Source organism: Telmatherina bonti (genome assembly GCF_933228915.1).
Source record: "Telmatherina bonti genome assembly, chromosome: 13".
Taxonomy (NCBI): Eukaryota; Metazoa; Chordata; class Actinopteri; order Atheriniformes; family Telmatherinidae; genus Telmatherina; species Telmatherina bonti.
The window spans coordinates 14,986,654-14,997,778 of record NC_136611.1 but is presented as its reverse complement, the minus strand read 5'-3'; positions in this window follow the sequence as shown (position 1 = coordinate 14,997,778).

The following is an 11,125-nucleotide window of genomic DNA, read 5'->3' as shown; positions in this document are numbered from 1 at the left end:
CATTGCCACACTGCACAAAGCAGAGACACAGTGATGTTTCTGTGTGAACTGTAGCTGTGGAGCTGCAAGATAATCAGCCACATGGCTGCCTGCATGAGCTTGTGATTCCCTCTTTCAAAAAAAAAAAAAGAAAGCAAGGCGTCACCATCCTTATCTCTGAGAGTTATCATCATGATACACCTTTCAAGTTGAAAATCACATGCTTGTCCGATGCTTTTGCAGTCAGTAAAGACTGATAGCTTCAGTAACTGGTTTCTATTTTTAACCTCGATCTTGTTGAATATATCATTGTCTTTAAATTAAAAAAAAAAAAAAAAAAAGGATTTCTTAATAAGATGCTTAAGATGATGAACCATAAGAACTAGCAAAAAAAGAAATCTCATCTGGTCTGAATGAAACAGTCTGAAACAGCACAGGAATACATACTTTCTTATCGTTCACCAAGTGGACACATTCTAAAAGATTTTGGTAAAAGACTGGGTATAAATAAAAAATCTAGTGAAGTTCCTGGGTCAAATTAGGGTTTTTTTTTTTGTTTTGTTCAATACTCCTAATTTCTAGTGTCTCAAAAGTAGTTTTGTGGAGGAGCACAGGGCCTCACTTGTTATCTACAAGTTGAAGGGTAACTCCTCCACCAGAGCCAGCATACATCTGCACGCCCGCAGCACAGTGAAGCATGGAAAACACTCTGCCGTTAAAGTTCACTAGAAAGGCAAAGAATGCGGCAGCATTTAAGGCGTTCAGTGAGACACTGTGAAATGACTGGAAAGTGTAGAGAATGTTATAAATTGAAAAGCAGCATGTGTCAGCATTGCATTGTTAGGTGATATAAAATACATATTCAGTATTGATTATCAATGTTCCAATCGAGCTTCACAAACAACTGTTTCTGGATGTGTGCCATGGGTGGCTGAGCTCCACTCGTCAGTCACACTGGAAAACAAAATGTAAAAGAACATCAGTGTTGGACATTAATTTACTTTTACTTCACATAAGGACCAAAATGTTTACAGCTTCAACCATTTGCAAGTTTTTCACAGTTAAAGTTTTTAAGTTTATAAATACAATATTTATATGATGTTTGATACAATTTTAGATTGTTAATTTTCCTCCTAGGGTTAATAAAGAATGATTCAATTCAATTGGGTGAATATCTGCATGACCTAACAAGGTGGGGAAAGATTTTTTTACGAGGTTGTTTTTCGTGTTATTATCCATGTTTTATCTCCGTGAGATCGTAAAATCCCAGCCCCTGTAAGCCGGCATAGCCACAGAAAATTCTTGCACTCTGACCAGAAATCTGAATCTCTCCACACTATTACATTCTCATGGCCTGATTATTACATGCATAGTCATTACAGCTGCACACAATTTTTCTATTATATCGCCATAGATCAGATTTCATTTACATCTTTATGTGTCTTCTGGACTTTTTTTTTCTTTTTTTTTGGCCATTAAATACTTCAAGGGATATAACCGTATCTGACAATAATACCATTTTGGAGGAATGGACATAAACAAAAAAATGGACATAAACAAAAGTATATTTGACCTTTTTTTTAAGTGATCAGCTGCTATATTACAGTTCACACACATCGGGAGAATACTCTATGTGGTTTCTAGAGACATGCAGAGCTATTTTATTTACAGATTTAATCCATCTTGCAGTTCGTGCATCTAAATCAGGGTATTATCAACATCACAGCAGGAGGGAATTTCTCTGTAGTCTCATATGACAGTACCCACTCCACCTACACACCTGTCTAAATGCTTTACCACAGCTGACCTAAATAATAAGAAGCTTGTCAAGTCGGAAACATTCAAACTCCTACACCTAAGTCTCAAGGGAGATCCAATGCAAGCAATACTTTTAATAATTAGATGAGTCTGTATCCAGCACAGTTAATTGCCTCATCATATTGTCCCTCCAGATTCCAACAGTAATATGTCATCTTTACGCATGACGGTGGGAAAACACACACATGATTAATCTGCCTACACACAATCACAGCATCAAAAATATTCAAAGTTTGCCTCTGAGTTTCTGCACCCCTTGCTGGTAGGAAGGGAAATTTTGGTGCTACTAAACAAATCTTCCAGTCTGCATTGTCTTGTATTTGACTGGTAGTTACTGTCTAGTTACTTTGCTAGGAGTTGCTTTATGGATATAAGACTAATCCTGATACTCACATTTTTTCTGATTTTAAATGACTCAAATTTTTAATTCACTCGAAGTGTAATGTGTTCCTAAAACGGATGGAGTCTTCATGGTGTTCCCCGCCTCTTGCAGGATGTTTGCTGGGCTAAACTAAAGTCCATGACAGTTGTAACGTGGCTTTTCCACGTTACTTTTAAAGGTGGTGGCAGCGTGGACTGTCTGATTTCTGTATGCACTTCCAAAACCCAAATAAAATAAAAAGGGAAAGGATTTAGAAAATTACAAATAATTTATTTTTCTTTCAATAAAATAAAGGTGGATCATTATATATTTGTTCCAGTTAACAAAAACCAACAAAACACCTGAAAGTGGTCAAAAGATAATTTCATCCTGTTTCACACCACCTGACAATAATTTCCAACCAAAAAAAAAAAAAAAAAAAACACCGCCACCTGGACGTGACATAAATTACCTGTCTTCCCTCACCATTCTCACACTCATCAAAAAACTAAATAATAGACTTTAAATAAAAATCTATCTGTGTAATATAACCTAATATACTAAAATATAATTAAAAAATTTTTTTTACTTACTTAACACCCATTTCTCATAAAAGAAAATAAAAAACACATAAATGGCCTCTATAACAGTGACGTCTGCTGGGAACCTTTATTCCTGATCCGTGACCACAACATGCATGTGACCAGCACTCTAAAAGAAGTCTTCGACAAAACATAGAGACAAACGTTGCCAGCAAAGGAATAAAACAAAAAAACTTGTAATGTCTTCTTGAAACTCAGGTTCCTGGACATGAGAAACCCAACTTCAAACACACAGTGCACGAGCCCTTGATATATTGCAATATTGTATTGTCAGTGACCAACTGTTGATTTTCAATCTGTCTGATCTGTCTGGCTAGATGTAGTCTAGATCTGCTGAAGCTGACAGACTGACTGTTATATTCCACAGAAATAGTGCATAGTTTGAAGCAGGGATACATTTCCACCAGCCATATTTGTTTGGCAGCCCTGCAAATGGATGAGCTGATATTTTTATCCTTCTGCTGAAACCAGACTGTTTTGGAGCTTTTATTTTGTGCCAGTTTGTGTGGTTTTTCTCTGTTTCCTTTTCTAAACCACCAGTTTGCCCTTCAGTCAGAGAGGAAAGTTGCAGCAACTGTTTCCGTAACCAGAGTGAACTCTCCAGCTTCACATTTCAAGCCCACCTTCAGCCAGCGATACCTGCTGTTTGCTCTATAAGATGATGGTGATGGTAAAGATGAACATGATGACTGTGAGACTGATAGTGACAGAGGTGATGAGCATGATGATGATCATGACACGCTATTGTTGCCAATGATCATGCCGAATCTTCCTCAGGTAGAGCAAAGTGCAGCAGATTTGTGGGCTGTATCAGGTTGCCAGTAGGGGTCTTGGCCAGCGGCAGCAGGACGGGTGAGATCACATTAAGTGGAATGAATGTGATCGGGCCCCAGGTTCGTCATCAACACATAAGCCTCCAACTGTTTCTGGATAACATCGTGAAGGGCAGAGAAGTGGGATCCAAAATTGCCTGCAATTTACCGGAGGGCTTTTGGAAGTAAGTGTGTCTGTGGACTTGTGTATATTTGAATTTGAATGAGAGTTTATGTAGTGTGAATGATGAAGTGGGCATCCATCAGGTCTGTTAAAGGACACGGCAAGACAAGTATTATTTTTACCTGTTTTTGCCACCAGCAAAGAACAGTTTGAGCCCAACCTGTACTACTTACACTCTCATAAGTGTCCACCAGTCTTGTAACGACACAAGCACCCTGACAGATGTCTCTATCTCTCTGTGTCACTTTGGTTCTGACAGATTTCTCTTTAAGCTATTATTTTGTGGATAGAACCACTTTTCTTATCCATCACTCCTCAGAAAACGAAAAGGAACAAGGGGAGAAGAGATGCGCAGGAGGAAGAAGTGCAGTGGATGGGGTATAGAGCAGACTTGTTAAACGTATGGAGTGTCTTTGGCTGATTAAAATAGCATGTTTCGGAACGACACGGCACGCTGGTTGTGAGTCAGCGTGGATATGTGAAGGCCCCGGTCGATAGCACTCCACCACAGTGGAATATGAAAAGTATTGATTTGCTTTTTACTTCGGACAGCTTTGAGCACAAAGTCTGTGATGTTTCTGTAGCCAACCTTCAAAGTCAATACACTTCTCTCTGCATCACTCTGACTTGTAAAGAGATGGAAAAGAGAGAAAAAGAGATTCCTGTCATATCAGACAGAGCGCTGTATCCTCCTCTGAGCTTTGTGTTGTAGAGGTCAGGCCGGTTGTTGTGTTTATTACCTTACGGATCTGAGGCGGTGGTCGGAAGGGGATGAGGGTGACTAGAGTTTGGGTCAGAGGGAGGAAGGTTAGAAGCAGTGGGAGGCAGTTTGTAGCAGAGAGAAACAAGGGCTGGAGGTAGAACGATGAGATTTGGCAAGGCCACAATCCCATGTCTGTTACACCTGTACATGTTCAGATCTCTCGGTTAACACATACAAAAAAAAACCTCGAATGAAGCTGATATTGGCTTTCAGATGCTACTAAATAAATCAAATCAAGAGGGACTGACAGACTTGTTTAACCATTTATCAGGAATGGAGGTCTTGCTAAATACCAGAAGGACAATTTTAGGTTCAAATTTCTCGTTTCAAGGTATTTCATTGAGTGCCCTATAAAGGGTTAAGGGTGCCAACCTATGGTAAGAAAATCCTCCTCCACAAAGAGATTTACTGCAAAAATAAAAAAAAATAAATAAATAAAAAAAGACACTTGGGCTAGTCTTCAGTGTTTAAGCTGGCTGATTTCAGATCAGACTAGAGGGAGGTCTGCAGGGAGACATTCAGAGAAACAGACACCCAAAGAGAAGCAGAAAAATAGATTGTGGAGCAGCCCCTGAGATTATAGAAGAAAACCCCTGACAGACGCAGAGAGAAATCAAAGCTGAGATGCTTTTCCTTCTTGCTTTTCGTGCTTATGCTAGTAGTGAGGTTAGAAACACTGAAGGATTTCATACTGCTGCAATCCCTACCTTTGATACAGTCCCGGTCTAATTATTTCTTGGATAGACTTAATGGTTCTGACCAAGTGTCAGTGTGAACCTTGAGAGGCCATTTGGAATGAAGTGGGCACATGCACTGGGATGGCTGGAAATTGGAAATATCTGGTGTGATCAGAGAAGAGGTGTAGCTCTACAAACATTGAAGTGACTGGATTAACCACTGGCTATGGAGCTGCTGATGTTATTTAACTGGCAGGCTGATGAAGGGAGTCATTTCACAAGGCATATGTGTCAGGTTTACATGTTAACGGGACATGCAGGAATAGAAATTATAGCACAGTAATTAATCTTGAGGGAAAAGACTTTTTTTTTTTTTTTAGCCAGCCTTTGATAATTTATTGGTGAGTCAAAAGTTTAGATATTTTAAGTTTCGACTTGAGTTAACAGTGATTAATCTTCATTTCTACCATTAATTTATTCATTTTCCAAACCGTTTTGTCCGATTAAGGGTCACGGAGAAGCTGGAGCCTATCCCAGCAATCACTGGGTGGGAGGCAGGGTACACCCTAGACTGGTCGCCAGTCCATCACAGCATTTCTACCATTTACCACCATTAACTACATGTTACCATAAGTACGTTTGCCAGCACTTACATTACTTCAATGAGACATGCAGACTGATAACCACAATAAGAGCAGATGCTTAAACACAATTTATTGTTTAATTAAGAAGAGGTTGTAAATTCCCGACATTACACACCACTCCTCAAAGCTCATAACAGCAAATCTTCAAATAATCATTTCTAGCCCAATCTACCAGGTTATTTTTCAATAGAACCTCTCTCATATTCTATCAGACAGGATGCAGGATGTGCACTGTCCATTAAAGCTCAAACACAGAGAGACAGGCAACCGCTCAAGCTAAAGGCTGATACTCCACAACAACAAAGAACTTCACATTTGTTTTCAAAGCTGCAACAGCAAAATTATATCATTTAGTTCTTGCAGCCTGAATATGGAGGTTCTTAAAGTTTTTTAGCACACACCATCTGGGCAGAACCTCTTTCTCATCTGGCATCTGAGGGTGGATGTGGTTGATGTGGAAAAGCGCAAAGCAGAGTTGTCAACTCCACTTTTTCACCTAAACAAAAGATTCAAAAAGGTTGAACAGATTTAAACAACAGATACTTAAAGCATTGAAGAACAAAATATATATCAAGCAGGTGGCATATGCAGACACACACACACACCATACCATCCATAAACGCACGTCAGGATAAAGGGAGGGTTCAGATCGTTTTAAAGTCGCCACCAGCAGCAGCAACATGCATGATCCAGGTGAAACTGCTGATGACGAGCTGAAAGTTTTTTTTTTAATCACTAGTTGAGATTCTTCATGACCCTTTATATAGCTGTAATAATGACCCCGGTACCATTTCTTGTCAAAGTTTCATTGTACTGGTGCTGATGATGGTTTGTTATATCGTTACATCTGCTATTAGCTGAAACATCAAGCTAATGGTTATTCCAACCTTGGACATAAAGTAGGAATGGGATTTCCTGGTATGACAGATAAATCATCAGGTAATATAACATATTGTGTAAACTGACAGGTGTATTATTTGGTTACTTTGGCTGCTTGGTCTGTACACAGGTCCACATCTGTCCTCGTCCGAATCAGAAACCGCTGCAAACAAATAACATTTTATTCGTGCAGGTTAAATACGAATGATGGAGCCTTTTAACGTAATCAGTGAGTTCATCTGGTTGTAAGCGATGTGACTGCAGCTTTTTAATGCTTGCTGGTTTTAACTGGTGTCTGACGTTCTAGTGTGTGTTTGTGGATGTGTTTCTGCTTACATGTTAACGGCATGGCTTATTTTACTGCATGAAATATTCGGTGGGTCTTTCTGACCAATCCTGACGGTGGACAGTCTGTTATCTACTTTAGGTGGAGATGACTTTTTCCTTTTTTTAATGTTACATAACTGTAACATAATGTTACATATTACTGAATCGTTTGATGAGAGTAGAGAAGAGAAAAACACTGGATTTGCGGTTTGTAGTTTTATGTGAACATTAGTCTGGAATGATGACTTTTGGTGCTTACTTAGCTCATACGTGTGTGTGCATTCACTTTGGCAGGTGTGAGCATACGCATGCAGTAAATAAATTGAGGCGGTCTGAATGAGTGAAATCTTGTCCACCTGACAACATGTACGCAGACATACCAGACATCTGCTGACATCACACATCTCACAGCTTCCAAAACTGTACATTTCATTTCACCATGACAAAGATTCACCACACCCGATGCAAAAGAAGGCTGAAATTATGCTTCATGTTTGTAAAACATAGTCATATATTATGTATTATTCTTTTGATCCTTCGTCTTGCCTCCAAATCTTACTGGTTACTCTGGGCAAACACATGACTTGTTATTTGTTTTTTTTACAGTATCTTAAGTAGAACTTTCTTTCCCACTTTCTTACTCAATATTTTTGGGTTGAAATCACAAAACCTACAATGCAAAGGAACTGAGTAAGGCATGCAAAGGCAACCTCATATCTAACACATTACTAATAAAATGCCGATTAGTCTTAGACTTGCAACTAGCTAGCTAACTGTTCTGCTTTCATCATGGAGACATATTTTCATATGGAGGCCAGAATTTACTCGTCTTCAACTGAAGAAGAACATGAAAGAGGATATTGCAATGCAGCGCCACCACAGACCTGGCAACACACCAGCACAGCCAGCGGCATACCACAGAGGTCAGAGGACAGTGCTCTGACAGAGAGGCAGGTTTTGGTGGAAACTACTGTTAGTGGAAACCCTGTGGATTCATTTGGTGCCGGATGCAGTGATAGAGCGCTCAGAGTCCCCACTATTAACCACTTCATTATTCACCTACTACTTTTGGAATATTTTATCAGAGACAGCTGAGATTAACAGAAACGCCATGTTTCCAAGTCTCTTCCACCGAAGCAGATGTGCTCAGACTCCACCAGTGTATCTCAGCTGAATCCTGCAGGACGAACTCATCGTGAGAATGAAAGTTGTGCCATTTCCTCCAAAGCCTAAAGAATACTAATATATTTATTATCTACAGTGTGTATATGGAATAGCTTTAGTTAAAATCACCTCCGCTCTGTTTGCTCTGTGTATTTCACTGTAGCTGACACATGCTGTGTTGTGCTGACACACCTCCGCTGCTCATTTTCCTGTGACTTGAAGACAAAATTGATCGTTTTCATCATCTATGAGCGGTTAATCCGCCTGTGATGCTGGCAAACTCAGAAATGCACACTTATTTCAGCTTTACTCAGACATTTAAGAATGTCAAACATCTCTTATGATCCACTGTGTTGAATGTGGGAGAAAAAAAGACAGAAACTCCACAAGTGTTTCTGAGTATCGTCTGGATGTGTTGTGGGATTCTCCTGGTCAGCTGTGGTCAGAGATGGAACAAACTTTAAGCTGCTAAACTGGACACTGTGAACTCTGAGGATAAAAAAGGAATAATATAAGATCCCAAGGTAGCTGTACATATGTACCAGTCTGCAGAGGGTTCTGGTTGTGTTTGCTATTTTTTTTTCTCTTTTCTTTTAATCCAATGATAACAGTGATAAGGCCAGTAAGATCATTCATAAATGTCCCCACATTCCTCCTCTCTGCATGACAGAGAGGTTATATTCAGTCAGCTGAACTCCTCCTGAGCACTGCAAATCACTTCCCTTTCAGACAAACTGTCATCCTGACCACAGATGACCTGGATCCTCCCAGTTACAGAAAATAAATCTTAATCATCTGCATTACAAACTCCCAAGAGGCCACACCTGCCCTGTCTTTGATATACAGACCCGAAGAGAAATTAAAACTAAACACACCAATGCCAGAAAGACTGACCCAGAAAACAAGCCAGAAAGATGAAAGATAAGGTAAAAAAAAAAAAAGAGAGAGATTCACAGTGGAAGAAGTACTTTGTGAACAGAAGAACAAGTTCATCCTGTGTTATCGAAACAGTTGGTTATTGTTCATCAAGAGAGCCTGAAGAAAACATTCCAGGGAAACATTAACTTGGCTTCTACACAAAACCCTCGGGCCGATAAGGAAGCAGTGATATTTCAGAGCTTGTTTGTTTCAGCTTTTATTTCTTCTTTACCTCATCTTGACCCGAAGTGGAGCATCTTATATTTGTTGACTGAGACAAGTTTGGAAGATGCTGCCTTCTGCTGACTTATGTCATTATTACTAGCATTACACATTTAATACCATTCGTGATTCATGAATTTCCAACACTTTCCACTGCAGAAGACAAGCATCATATCTAAACTGAGCAGTGAGTGAAGAAATTCATGTTTGGTTGATTATTTCTTCTTGCTTCATTGCAGTAAATCCTATTTTACTCTATTGCAAAGATTGTTCAGTAGAATGTAGGTTGTACCCATGAAAAACTTGATCCATCTTCTCTGCAGGACTGCAGGCTGTTCCATCATCCTCACTTCTAAATTCTAGAGGTCACATGGTCATCTTGGGGGATAGTTTGGTTTCAGTCTGTGAAGACGTGGTTACTGGTGCCAGTTGTATAGAATCTCATCTCGATATCTCTCATCAAGACTGCCTCAAATAATAAGTTTCCTCGAAAAGCTGTTTCCCTGTTGGTGCTGAAATCAGTATTGAATAAGCAGAGACTATTTGGAAAGGTTTAATGGGTGCAACTTACATACTCAACTCTGGCGCTGTGGCACAATTTAAAAGGACAATAAAAACGCTTCAAAAAAAGAAAAAGAAAAAAAAAAGAAAAAGAAAATCAACCAAACACAAATATTCTTCGAGTTTTTCAGAATTAGTTTAAAAAAGTCTCAAAAGTTGTGTATAAATCCTTTATACAAGTCATCAACTTAAAATGCCAAGACTTTCCAAAAGACCTTAGTAAGCTAATTGATTATTTGTTTGTTTTGTTACTGTCTGTCAAATAAAGTTCCAGTTGAGATGTTAAAATTCAAGCTGCAGCAGAAACTTGACAAGGTTGATAAATTTACAATAAGACTGCTTATAAAAGCACATTTTCTAAAAATCCAACAGACAGAGGGCAAATAGTACCGGAATAAGTTGGTCTTTCTTCTCACTATAAAGTGAAGGATCCTTTAGGAAAGGCTCTCTGAACAAAGCTGCGGGGAGACAGCTTGACAGCATTTTAACGCAGGAATTTCTTTTTCCCCACATGAATAGTTGCTTTACACGTTGCGTATCGCGCTGCCATGGTAGGAGTTGGACAAGCTTGTCACGTAAGCATAGATGGAGGCTTATACACTGGTAAACACACATTCTCCCTCCCACCCAAATCAGTCTGTGTCTGATGCTGGTGCCAGGATATTCTTCCACATGTTTAGTTTGGAGATAGGAATCCTTTTTCATTTTTATTAGGTCATAGCTGGATATAAATTAACTGCATCACCCAAATGCAACAAAAGAGAGCTTCAGAGACATGCCTGATTGTCACGTAGATGAATGTAGCTGGTGTTAACACATAGGCAATTAACTAATTACAGTGATGACAGCGGGGCTTTAAGTGTTCCACCACTGGGCTGGAATTCAAGCGCTGGACCATTTTAGATTTGAAAATTGATATTTATGGCTCTATGGAAAGTTTTCTTGCTATTTTTTCCACTGATGTGACAGTATATCATATATCTATCTCTCTCTCTGTCTCTCTCTTCATTATATATATATATATATATATATATATATATATATATATATATATATGTATATATCTGAATTGAATGTTAAACTTTATATCAGTGAAGCAAACTTTAGTATTACACACATATCTGTCCTGGCTCCGCAGTAAGACGCTAACTCAGTCATGCATGTCTCTGTACAAAAAGCTTAAAATGACTACAGCCAGCTTTCATGTCGTCGGT